At 44.9% G+C, this 13877-nt stretch overlaps 1 protein-coding gene across 4 annotated transcripts in view; it reads left to right on the top strand.

Moving 5' to 3' along the window:
* The window catches only part of NOL4L (nucleolar protein 4 like), a 407582-nt gene that overhangs the window by 157756 nt on the left and 235949 nt on the right, over positions 1-13877 (top strand). The window contains exon 1 of one of the 4 annotated variants that reach the window (XM_069243395.1): positions 9515-9582. The exons of the other annotated variants lie outside the window; for them this stretch is intronic. The gene's annotated coding sequence lies outside the window, so the exon portion shown is untranslated. Of the gene's footprint in view, positions 1-9514; positions 9583-13877 lie in introns of those variants that run through there. 4 annotated transcript variants of the gene reach the window in all.

Genomic DNA, 13877 nt, shown 5'->3' with positions numbered 1-13877 from the left:
ATAAAGTTATAAAGTACTCTTTTCAGCCTACAAGTTTGCACTCAAGGCTTGATAAAAAAAGAATAATTGAGGATAAAGTGAAGTTACACGGGCTGCACGCTCAGCCGACAGACATGTTTACTGCTGAGTAGCTTGTGGCTACCATTGTGCTCCACAGAATGAAAGTTGACAGGACTAAACCTGCCATTTTTTTCCAAAGGTTAAAGAGGCTCTGGCAAAGGTGAATCGATCGCACCCCGGGGCAAGCTAGAAATGGACCACACAATCACACAGAGGGCTGGAGTGGCATGTTAAACAAAAATCTGACTTGGTTTCTTAACATGGCATCAAGACCTTTCCCCCCAGACACCCAGGGTCTCGTGCAACTCCAGGTGTCACCACTTTAACAGAAAACAAGAACGTTTTTTATTATTATTTATTTATTGAGTTTTCAGTAAAGAACATAAAAAAAAGTCAAAGTGCAGCATCATTCATTAGTTCAACAAAATATAGGTGTTAGCCAGTATCTCGTCCCATCCCGCCAACAAGAAGCAGATCCATCCCCCTAATGCAAACAGGCAATTACCTAATTATAGGACAACATTATAGGCAACCAATTACGGCACTTCCCACAACCCGCAGTCCTATACCTAAGTTGTGGAGTAGTTGGTAGTGCAATTTTCATAATACTTTTCGTATAAGTACTAATACTTGAATACGCTACATTACTTTGCCAATGTTCTCCTACAGCTGTGTATGATCCAATGGTGTTAGTCAGTCTATCAATTGGTGTTGTCACGTGTCATCATCTGCTGCTGGTGTCTGGAGTTAGGAGGAAGCAATTCAGCATTGACAGATTATTGATCTTTACAATAAATGAGATCAGTTAGTCACTCTTTGAATTTCGATGCTATCCCTCTGTCCCTTCTACAAGAAATCCTACGTTTGGCTAAAAGCTGGGCTAGGGCAACAAATCTTCTGCAGACGGCCTCTGCCTCTTTGGTATGACCTAACAGGGCTATTAGAGGGATCAGTGTCGTAGGTTGACCCATCATGACTGCCAGGGCCATGGAAATGTATTCCCAGTAAGACTGTATGGGGATGCAAGACCGTGCTAGGTGTAGGAAACTCACTCCTGCCATGCCACATCTGGTTCAATGGTCACTGGAACACAGGCGGAAGAGGTGTAACTTGACTGGGGTGTAGTATATACGATATAGAAATTTATAGTGTATTATACTTGGCCTACTACTGGAAGTTATCCTACTAGTTTGGATGCAGCAGTAGCGCCATTGTGTGTCTGTGATGGTAATTCGCATTGATCCCTTGCTCTCGTCGCAGCAGAGGGACCCTCTAGTTGTGCTGCTTGGTACAGTCGAGTAACCAGATGGCTAGGTGTCTCCATTCAAAGTAGAACATGCCTAGAAGGGTAGCAATTTGCGCATTCACTGTGGCATTGTCGCAGTTTGGCTGCCAAGTGTTCCCCCAATAGAGCGAATAGTTACAGCAACAGCGTGCAGCCTCGCTGCTTGCCTCTGGTGATGTGTATCGGAGTTGAGATCAAGGTATTGATTTTAATCCTTGCCATTCGGTGTGTATACAGAAGGGCTATCCCAAGTTAAAAAAGCATGGGGGAATCCCATGCGGCGGAGAATAGTCATGAGGAAGTCCCATTCTAACGAGTCGAACACCTTGGTCACATCTAAAAAAAAAACGCCACCGCACCTAGGTCTGGGTTAATATCATGAAGTAGTGCAAACAAAGTGCATAGGTTGTAGGATGTAGATCTACCCGGATGAAACCCAATTGATCTGGCCTAACCAGGAATGACATGAGAGGGGCCAGCCAATTGGCTAGTACTTTCTCTAGTATTTTAGCATCACAATTAATAAGGGATAGTGGCCGGAATGACTCGCACCTATAAGTCGGTTTCCCTAGTTTGCACAATGTGATGATCATGGTATCCCTCATGGTTGGGGGGGGGGATAGGCCATTCGATCTCGCTTCTTGATATACCGATTTTAAAACCGGCATTAAGGTGGTTATGTACGTTTTATAGAAATCTGCAAGCAGACTATCTGACCCTGGGGCCTTGCCCGACTGGAACTGCATTATGGCCTCTCTAATCTCATCATCTGTTACCTATTCTGCTAGGTAGTCGAGTTGGGCATGGCCTTACCAACCCAGTGCAACATCCTCTAAGCAGGCAGTTGTTTTTGCCGGTATTAACCTATGGGATGTGGGGCTGTGTGTTGAGTGAGTGAGTGTGTGCATGGGGGTGTGCGTGTGTTTGTGAAGGAGGGATGTGTGTATGAATGTGTGTGTGTATGTCGGTATATGGGTGCAGGTGTATGTAGGGTTTGGGTGTTGGGGGGGACCTGAACGGAGGTGGGGTGGGTGGGGGATGGTGAGGGGGGGATGTGGAGGGCCAACAGGGAGATTGGAGGGAGAAGGGATGGGGGGGTGATTTTCAAGGTTCGGGGGGGTTGAGGGTGGGTCTAGTGGCTTTTGATTGTGGAAAGGGGGGGTGGCCTGGCGTGTCACATACAGGTGACAGGAATGAGAATTTCTGTCACCGTATGCTTTCCGCCAGGGATTACAATCCCTGTTGGAAATGGGAACATTATACCACCGCCGGTCTGCCCTTCACCGTCAGGTCGAAAGTGGCTACCGTCGGACTGGTGGTGGAATCTGGCCTGGCGGAGGAATCTGGCCTGGCAGTGGGTAGTAGTGAACTGGCTGCTTTGCAGCCAGTTCACTACTGTATTCATTATCTGGCGGTCTGAAGCGCCATGCAGTTGGCGGTAATTACCGCCACCGCTGGCGGGGCGGTCTGCACCGCCAAGTACAAAATGAGGGCCTATATGTTTACTAGAGCAAACACTTTAATGAAATATGTGATCTTAATACCCAGACCTGAAAATAAACACTTGACTCCGTACTGCTTTTTAGATAAAAACAACAACAGAACCTTTTTTGTGTAGGCACTGGAATTGGCATTTAGTAGGCACATAGCCCAAGTGATCTGCAGACAAATCCCTGGAAACATAAAATAATAAGCCAAAATCATGAAGAGTGAATTAGCCTGCTGGTCTTGGTATAGTTGATAGCACATGTCTGCTGTTAGTAGGGTTATGGGCCCTAATAGGTGTCTCAAAACTGAATTGACTAGTGCACGTATTGAGTACCCTCTTCGCCACAGACAGCATTGTGTAATAAAACCACACTACCACCAGCTTACCCGGCAGACTGACTGATATAATGTTGTACTATAATAGGAAAACATGTAACTTTTTTTAAAAACAGGTCTTTTTTTTAGAATAGTACAGTAGAGAACAACACGAGAACATGTTTGAATTCAATACAGACATTATTACAGGACAACAGTCCCTCTTCTCAAAAGAGACAGTAGCAGTACATCTTCCAGGGTCAGGTGTTGTCCCTCGCTCATTGTGGCCTTCAAGGGTCCGCATACTTCCAAAAGAACAATACTTAACTTAATCTTCAAAAGTAGTGATAGTCTGTTCAACTCATCCATGCTGGTATGTATAGGAAGTTTATTTTCCATTTAGTTACAAGCATAAAAACAAAAAACGCTAAGGGTGGAAAAGTGTTGATCTATTGGGCACAATCAACCACATTTGTCCTTTAATCCACTACCTCCTGCATGATTTGTAGATTTATTTTTGTGTATCAGTTACTTTATTGGCATAAATTAAGTAACAAAAAATAAACTTCAGCAATTTCAGTGACATGCAAGTCCAGCATTATTCATAGTAAGATACAAATGCTGTTAGCAATACGTGCATCAATATGAAACGTTACCAGAATAAAAGAAATGAAGAAAAAAGATGGATAGCAGTGAGAAAATAAGCTAATGATGGAAAGAAGAAAAGAAAGGAAAAGGGCAGGAGGAAAAAGAAGGGAAAGAAGACAAAACAAAACAGATTTCAAGGTAAAAAGATTTCTAGCTCAAATAGTTTCCTTTACCACAAATACTGCAGAGTTTAAAACAGCTACCAACACTATAAAAGCTGTTCGCTTTTTATCTGTTGATTTGTGTATTAATACATAAATGAGGTGACAATTTTACTCAGATTGTTTTACTATCCCCATGGTGTGGCTTGTCTGAGGGATGAAACAAACATATGATTCAGAGCGAACTGAATAATCTCCGTCATAAAAATGTTTTGTTTCTATGAACAGATGTATGTTCTTGTAGATTCCTGTTCACATCAGTGAATCTCAAATCAGACGTTATTTTAAGTTGGCATTCAAAATTTAGAGGAATCCGAAATATTTTTCATATCGTTTTAAGGATGGATGTATCAAATCATAGAGCGCCCTCTAGTGATGCTCTTTTAGAACAAAGCTGTGAATAAACAACACTGTTATTTGCCATTTCTTGTTGAAAGGGGTGCTTCTGACGTTCCCGTAGAGCGAAATCAGAGTAAACGCAAAGCTGAAGATGTTTTAAAACATAGTTTCCATAGGCAGATTAACGGAGGTATAGCTTTCCTTAGGAAAACGCACTCGTGTAGCCTAGGTTTTCGCGAAGTAAATCTTGCAAGTTTCACACGAACTATTTAAGTCCGGAGGCACAATGGGCAACTTTGGCTATAAACATCTAAAAACCTGCTTTATTTGTATTCTCTTGTAGCATTCCTTTCTTGCCTCATAATTGATTGAGTGTTGATTCATAATGCTGTCCTCAATTGCGACACAACTCCAGTGGTGCTAATTAAAGTGAATGTATTTTGGGTTGCGGACCTTCGTAACGCTTTTTAGGGGTGGTCAATTGAGTCGTGATTGTTTTCTTTGGTAAGGGAGATTATGTATAGTGTTGTTGTTTATGCTCATAAAAATCAATAAGGGGTGGTTCTATGTCAGTGAGTATGTACAAGCAAAATGTGTATAAAAGCTTGCTTTTGTTTACGTGGGGGTGTTCGCTCTGGTGATTGCATAAAGGGTGGTTATTTCTGCATGGGCATATTACTAAGTGCTTAATAATGTGTCCGAAGAGTGGCGAAGGGTAGCTGCTTACGCATCCACGGCTCTTTATCTAAAAAGCTCTATTTTTTGTGTGTGGTGAATGTGTGTTTAAAGGATTTGATTTGGAAATGGCTGTGCATTTGGCAGATGCCTGTTATTAAAGATTGGTGGTTATGTAACTGCCTGGTGAGCGATTCTTTAATAATTGTGTATGCATACAGGATTTCTATAAGGTCATTGTAGGAGGGTGGTGATTCTTTAAAGGGCAGCTTGGTGCAGATGCATGTGTATCCCTGCAGAAGGGGCGCTTAGCGCGTGGCTGTCAGGCGCCCTGCGCTTCTGTCAGAAGCGGACAAAGCGTTTCCTGTCTGCAGCCCTTCCCCCTCTTCCTACTTCTGCTCTTCCCATGCGAACACTCTTTGTCAGATCCAGGCACGCTTCAAGAATCGCGGTAAAGAAAATAACCAGGTCAGCTGCCGCCCTACTGCTGCTTTCAGCCTTGTGGCCATCTTGGAGCGTGCTACTCCCCCCGCACGGGAATAGATTTGCTCAGATTGCGTCCCTCGGTCTGTGATATTAAGGTGATGATCACAACACCTGCTTCGTTTATAGGCCGTGGAACAATGTGTTCACCCTGCAGGGTGTTTGAGACGTATAGGTAGGTAGCAGTGAAGGAAAATAACATTGGTCCCAGCTTTCATCCTGGGCTTCCTTCACTAAACTCCCTTCGCCGTGAAAGGAATATGTTTCCGTTCCAAGATGTCTTCCGCCTCTGCTAAAATAGAGAAAGGAGGGCGTGATGGGGCGTTGGCGGGACCTTAATAGACATAGAAAAGGGACAAAAACGATGGCGGCCATATTGAAACAGGTGAGCTATGCGTTTAGTGCAATGAGAAGCAGAGCGCCAGATAAACAATGTCCATAGAAAGAAGCTTGTTTGAGATTAGTGCAGGTAACAGCTAAGGATGCCTCTTTTCATAGAAAAAAAACATACCAGCCATTTGTTTACGCTTTGCTATTTTGGAACCGCCAAGGGCTAATGCGTGAAAAAAGAGTGATACTGTCAGGATACTTTGGTAATATGGCAATTAAATAAAAGCAGCTTTTACAAAATTAAATTAGAGTACCATTTACTGATTTATACAGAGGTGCCCAAAGACCCGATTGAAGGTAAAAAGGTGCCCATTTCTGATCAATGTATCTGGGTCAAATTGACATCCACGTAAACATCAGTATAAATATTTAACATTAAAACAAATGAATACTTCGAAAGACACAATAAGCAAACTATTACCAGCACATTGTGACGACCCTGGGTTGTAGGAAAATATATCATGTGAATGCCCCCACCTTTGTTTCAACTGAAATTGGAGGCTGCCATCTTGCTCTGTCACAGGAAAGGAACACCTAGAGTGCTGGGTCTCCTTTCGATTGAAATGTATGAATTGTGTACCCATATCACTAATCGGCTAAGGGATAAACAATTTACCCTCCTCATGCTATGGATCATATTAAATTGAGCTTTGGGACGTCTAAATGCTTATTCCTCATTATTTAGGAATAAAACACTCATAGACTAGGATGACTAGATCAGTCAGGCCACACGTTTCTTACATTCTTAGATTATTTTTTTTTCTCAGTTTTTTATAGTGCAAAGACCTGAATGTATTGGAGCGCTTTACATGAGCAGTTACATTACCCAAGGACACATTCATTTTTGGTAGGTACGGGGAGATTAAGTGATGTGTCCAGAATAACAGGATGTGAGCCGATGCAGAGATTCTGTAAGTTATAGTTATAAATTGAAAGAATTTAACGCCTAATATTGATGATCTGTAAAAGGAAAGCCCACGTCTGAGAACATTATATCCAGTCAAATATTTTTGAAACATTGGAGCAATTACTCTCAATAATTTCCACTTTAAACTTGAAAAATAGACTTGCCTCATTTATCATTTGCATACACCCTTACAGGATCTCAAAAAATAAACTGCCAGTACGTCCTTACCCACTGCTATTTGTTATTGCCTCTGCGATTTATAAGACCACTTGGAATGCGACGTGACCATTATGGATTTGCATGCAACCTTTAAGAAACATCCTTATCCAGTCCTCAGACTTCATTATGCAACCTGAAACTCAGGAGATGTGCCACCATCAACTGTGATGGTCATGTCCTGCAGTTTTCAGCGAAATTGTCAGTCCTCCTGAGATGTATCCCAGACCACAAGCCAGATCTGGTGGATTGAGTCCCCCACTATTTTGGGGCTAAGGACTCTGTTCCCTTTTTACCCGAAGTCGAAGGAGGCTGAGAGGTGTCACCTTGTGTCGCAGCACTGCAGCTGCTTACTTTTACAGACACTGGACATGTGTAACTTGGCTTTAGGGTGTTTATGAATCCACCTCTTCCCACTGGCAGCATCGCCTTTATTTGCAAGAAAGGTCCAGTGGCAATCTCCTATCTTATCTCATGACAAAGAAGTCCACACTATTAACCCTTCGATCACCTGATAAACTGCAAATATGCAATGTTTTGTGCTTTATAGCTGGATAAAGATCACCGGCAAAAACAAGTGTCCATTACCAGCAAGTTTCACTGCTCAAAAATACATCCAGCATATTTTGTTTACACTCTAACTAGTTTAAAGTTGTTATACTGCGTTTCATATGCCTTTTTAAAAAATGATGTTCCAAACAGGCATTTCTGAGCTCTATTATGTTTAATAGAGCTCAGACATGCCTGAATGGAACACCATTTGGAAGACCAACATGTGATTTATAAAATGTAAAACAAACCAAAAAAATGCTCTTTTCACATTTCTGTATAATTGTGTTTAGTTCTTGCTTTTGTAAAATAGCCCTGTTCAGTTTTAAGTGATAAACACTGTAAGGGTATGACTTTACATATTTTAACATCGTTTCGAGTGACATCACTATGAATTCCATAAGATAATCAGTCCCCGATTATTTTTCGTATGAGTTTTTCCATACTATTTCCTGTGCAGTTTTCCCTCTGTAATTTGCCTTCCTCACCAACAAATGATGTGAAGTCCACGGGGTTGTTTCCTATTGTATACCCATTGGTATGAGTAGCTTATTACAGCACACGACACAGACCTCCTCCGCAATAGTGTACCATCCTCATTACGTTCCTCGACCTTGTGAGTAGTAAGCTCCTAATACACCCTACTTTACCATGCTGGATTCCCATCTCCTTCCATGTGCGTGCTTTCTGATCATCCTGGGATGTTCAGTGTATATGATTAAACATTAGCTGTTAGACAGCAACTGCAGACTTTTTATTTGTTGTCGGTTACCTTGACCAACTAATCTTCATCTTGCCATGGTGCTCTGATGCAACTTTATAGTGGCATGAGGCCTTTAGAGGTTTTTTTAAAATAAATAAAAATTGGTCACTACAGCTGAGCTCACAGTCAGGTACGACGTAAAATAGTTAATTCAGTGGAACTCACGTCACTTTCAATTTCACAAATCAGTTTCATTATTATATTATATTATATTATTACTTTGTATATATTCAGGTAATTCATAACGTTTTCATTTTCATGCTTTTAAAGTGGTTTTGTTCTGGGCGTATGTCCTTCTGAGACCCAACAGAGTTCCCTCACTGCGTGAGAATTCATCCTTTGGGGTGTGCTTAGAACCTCTAGTCTGTGTCCATGATGCCATCCACCCACAGTACAGATGTTTATTGCGAGAGCGCTTTACATTAGAAATAGATTATTACGTAAATCGTAAAAGTACACCATCGAAAGTTACTGGTATATGTACATAAGTCGAGAATATTGGAGTATGGGATAGATTGCAGCAGTCAAAAATAATTGGGTAATGGGATGTGGACTTGTGCCAAATACAAGAGAGAGTCTAATGATGTAGAGGGAAACCTCAAGGCACCGAGTAGTACAGAGACTACACCAGAGAGGTAAATAATTTGGGAGGAGAGGTTAAGGGCTTGCGCCCACATAGTCTGAAACATGCTTTGCTTTTCATCGATATGCCTTCTTCTTCCCAGCGGTGCACTGACTTTTCCAGTGTGCCTTGACCTTCCTTGTAGTGTGCCTTTCCAGAACGTGCACCCAGTACCAGGCTTGTGAACACTTCGCCTGTCTCCACCTGGGATGCAACCAGACTCCCTGAGTTGTGTAGGATTAGCCATCCTGTTACTCCTTGCTCACCTGACCCATCCCAGATATGCTCCCTAGCCTTGACCTCCTAGCTTGTACCCTTGCCCAGGGATGTGACGGGGACAGCTGTATCATGTGAAATGCCACTTGTGCCAGTGAGGCCACTGGCATGGGCAGGGCGGTGGTGCCCTGCTCCTTTCTGCCTCTGGGGCATTCAGCCCCCGTGTCCTCCTTCTGTGTTCATCGTACACGGAGCCCTGCTCAGGCCATGCTGTGAGCCCCCTCCTCTCCCTCCCCGGCTGCTGTACGGCTCCCCGCTCGGGACACTCCTCCTGCGCCCCCACCCCCACCTCTTCCTCCGCCCGAGCCGGGAGTGACGTGCGCCGCAGCCCAGCTCTGCCTCTCCTCCCAGGGAGCAGCAGCAGCTGTCAGGCGGTGCGCAGCCTCCCGGCCCGAAGCGCGCCAGGTAAGGGAGATGGGCTGGGGGGCCACGGCAAGGCTGGGAGGCAAGGCCGGGGATGGGTGGGCGTGGGGGCATGCTCCGGAACGGGACTGGAGGGGAAGCAAGCCTGGATTCGGCGCCCCGGAGGGGCTGTGCTTAGAACAGGAAGGCAGGTGGTGTGTGTGGCTGATCGGGGACGGGTGCCATTGGCTGCTTGTACGATTTCCAGTGGAGGGAGCAGTGGCAAAGGATGGGTCCTCTGCTAGTGACAGAGTATCAGTGTGGTAATAGGGTATATCCGTGACAGGTGCCTGGGTACCTGTAACTAATTCTAGGTGTATGTGGCTGTGGTGGTACAGTATCTGTGAGTTAGCTGGTGCGGTATATGTGACAGGTGCTTGAGTATATGTGACTGATGAAAGCGGCTTTACCTGAGTGGGCTATGGGTGCCTGATACTTGCTCATCTCCTCTGTGGTTCGGTACATGTGGCCGGTGGCTGTTTGTTGGCAGTTGGTACTGTGGTGTAATAACTGTGCATATAAATGCTTGGATTAACCCACCACATGAATAGCAGACTTGCTATTTCTCACTGTATGGGTTATCCGTAAGTTGGTAAGAAACCTGTGACTGGTAGTAGGGTATGTGATCGATGGTGGGTACCTATGGCTGGTGATTGTGCACGTGTAACTATTGACAATATAACATTGTATCTCCAGTTTTCGGTATAAAGCACTTGGGATAAAAACGCTATATAGCAGATTATTATAGTCCAATTCAAAAGATCTGTATTCTGCCAAGATTTGACCATAAAAGAAAAAACATAACATTACAAAAACATTCAATTAGACATTAAATACTGACAACAGGATAACAAACTTAATTAACATGTTCTATAATAGCATCATTATTATAGTTGACTCGTAGGTAAAAGGGTATCTGTAACGGTGGTACCCTAACTTGTTTTAGGGTATGTAACCGGTGAGTTGGGTGCTAGTGATTAGTGGTTGGGTAGCTGTGATTCGTGCTCTGCTGCCTGACGGGGTGAAAGTATATTTGGCTCTGGCTTAAAATATCTGTGCCTGGTGGTAGGGTGTATAATCAAACAAGGGGTTCCGAATCTGGGTGAAGGTATATGGCCGCTCGCAGGTTATCTGGGACTAAAATGTAAGATTTGTTTGGACTTTTGTAACTGAGGGGTATAGGTAACGGGTACCTCTGACCAATGGAAGCGGAGTGTAAAGGTGGCGGTGACTAATGAGTGGAGCTGTGACATAGGGGACTTTGGTCTGCTAGTTAAATTGTATCCGTGGCCCGTAGCAGGTGTGCTGTGTGACTATCGGCTATATCTGCATATTAGGGTTTTTTGAAAGGCTTGAAAATCATTAACAGTCTGCCAGGCGGCTTTTTGTGGCATTGATAGGGGACTGGTGGGTGGGACTGTAAAAGGTGGGACAGGCATGTGAGAGGTAGGTTTTATCTATTCTAGTTTGGATGCATGGCAGGGAAGTATTTCTTGTTTGTGACAATTGTAAGGTGTGTGATCGGTGGTGAGTTTGTGCCGAGCGGACGATGTATGTGTGGCAGCCGAGATTGGGCCTATGGCATGTCGGGTTAGTGACTGGTTGGGACCTATACGAGATTCGCATATCGGCGGCAGGTGGGCGAGTGTGAGACGAGTGAAAGGTATGGGACTTGCGCGGCCAGTAAGCAGAAACTGGTGCTGCCACGTTGGACCCTCTGCCCCCCAACGTACTTGTGAAATGTGATTGACAGGTTGCGTTTGCACTTTGATAGCACGATATCAAACACCCACCTTCCAAGAATATGGTATTCTATGTTGGCGGCTGTATAGTGCTTTTCGCCGCACAAAGAGCGCCTCAAGGCGATTACTCTCCCACCGCTGTTTAGGGGTTATGTATAGTGGTCGTGGTATGGGGTGAAGGAGGCGTGACCGGTGCACGTGGTCAGTGGCAGGTAAATAATCGGTTGCAGTTTGGTGGGAGGGGGTCTGTTGATAACTGTGGCCTGCCAGGGGAGGGGCTGCGATGGGTGTGTTTTGTTCTGAAGGAGATCAGGCAGGTGGCGCTTCTGCAATAAGTGGGGTCATGGGCACGTGTATTGGTGGGGGAGGGGAGCTGTGGCAGGTGGCTCTCTGCAGGAAGGGGGTCCCTCTGGCTAGAGCCTGCAGAGGAGGCTCCCTCCCGTCTCCCCTCGCTGGGGCCGTTGCCGGGCCCGGGGGTTCCACTCGGGCTCCAACGGCCGCGGCTCGGGCCCGGGGTTCGGTTCCGCCACTTTTAAACCCAAACAGGCGGGCGCCTGGACCTCCGGTGCAGAGAACCGACCCCTGTACGCAGCGCTGTCCCCTAAATCTCCTCTCAGACCCCCTCCCTCCCCTCCACCGACCCCCAACGGAAGGGAAGCTCCCTCATGACTCCCGTCTGCCGCGGGATTAATGAGCACCCTCTCCCACCCCTTAGGTCCCGATAGGCTCCCTCCACCATATCGCACCCCCTGTGGGGTCAGATTAGTGGACCCCCTCCCCCCAAATAACTGCTGCAGCTGCTGACTGATCTACTGGGATTTCCTCCGGGCCCTGAGCTGCAGACTTGAAATAGCTTCAACTGAGAGGTAAATCCCCTACTTACGGGCAAATCCTGATTCCTGTGCTTGGTCTCACTGTGGGTGCCCCCCGCACACCGCAACACGACTTTACCACATTGACCACCTTGTGTTTACACAGCCCAGACGAAAGCTGTGCCTACACCTCCTGATCACACTGCGCCTGTACTAGCCAGGTCACTCTATGAAGACAATACCCAGCCCAGCCTGCATCAACAGCAATCATAACACACTGTGCATGCAGTACACAGGCAGTGTTGTGCATGCAACTTAAAGACCGCACTGTGATCGCAACGTCCATACCGCACAACCCAAGCCTACGCGGCCTGACTATGCAGGTCAAACTGAACATACAATAGCTATGCCATACACCACACAGATCACTTCCTGCATGCAGTACACAGACTGCATCTTGCTTACAGCACCCAAAACAACCCAGACCACACTTGGGCCAGAGCACAATGCTTGTAAACAAACTAGCCATGGAGTAACAACACTACCCAGACTGCATGGCTTTACACTGTGCATGTCACTTAATTCCTACAAAAGTCATTCAACTGTACACCTGTAGAGTACAACATGCATCGCTCTGCACCTGCACTACCCTAACCACACAGTGCCAGACCTGCCAGGCCACACTTCATCTCTTATCCTAGCACCAAATTCCTTCTTACACTAGCCTGGCCACTCTGTGAATACAACACAAAGACCAACCTGCATCTGCACCTTCCATACCACACTCAGTCCATACTTTATGCAGACCGCTCTACGCTAACCATACCCTCCCAAAACCCACACAAACTTATTTAGACTACCCTAATCTAACTGCTTTAAACTACTCAGACCACAGTATTCCTACACTACCCATACTACTCTGTTTCAATACTTTAAATGCCACAACTCACACCATATTGTACTCATTCAACATTGCACCCACACCACTTTTCACCCATACCAACCACACCACACTGCACTTACAATACACCAGTTAGCGCCTACACACACAGTCTACAATGTACCTACATCACATTGTATTTTAATCACCTACCCCTCAATGTGCTTGCAAAACAGATTACTAGATTGTCAGAATACATAACTTTACAACACCCAGGTCATACTGCCCTTACAAGGCTAGGATCATTGTTCATTTGTACACTGCAGTTGCACTACTGTGCACTTAGACCACCCACTCCATAAAGCTTTTCTAACCATTTCACGCCATACTGACATTATAGGCTTAAATCCGAAATCAAAGTACACCTACAACAGAAATGACACTTTATACTTACACCACAGAGACCAGACTGTGCCTACACCCAGGGTTGAAGGATTTATGTGGCAGTGCAGGACCAAATCTTGCTGCAGGGTTGACTGGTTCTTCATGTCACATTTGCCTGCTTCAGAGACAGCAGTCTATTGTCAGGCTATGTGTTCGGAGAGATTTTGCTTAGTGTTTTCACATGGGTTTGATTATTACTTTTCTTTCTCTTACTGCAAAGTGACAGGAGTTATTTAAAGTGAATTATGCAACAATCTTGCTTCAATATAGGGAGTATGAAAGGTAGGATTTCATGTTTTTTGCAACACACAAGATGTAAATACCTGTAATTAAACTGCATTCAGCAATTATAGCAAAAATAGATCACAGTTTTTTGTAATTCTAAAGTATGCTGGAAACAGAGATTTTAATAGGATCAAT

This window comes from Pleurodeles waltl, chromosome 7 (genome assembly GCF_031143425.1).
Source record: "Pleurodeles waltl isolate 20211129_DDA chromosome 7, aPleWal1.hap1.20221129, whole genome shotgun sequence".
Lineage (NCBI taxonomy): Eukaryota > Metazoa > Chordata > Amphibia > Caudata > Salamandridae > Pleurodeles > Pleurodeles waltl.
The sequence above is the reverse complement of the archived record's forward strand: the minus strand, read 5'-3'. Positions and strand labels throughout refer to the sequence as shown.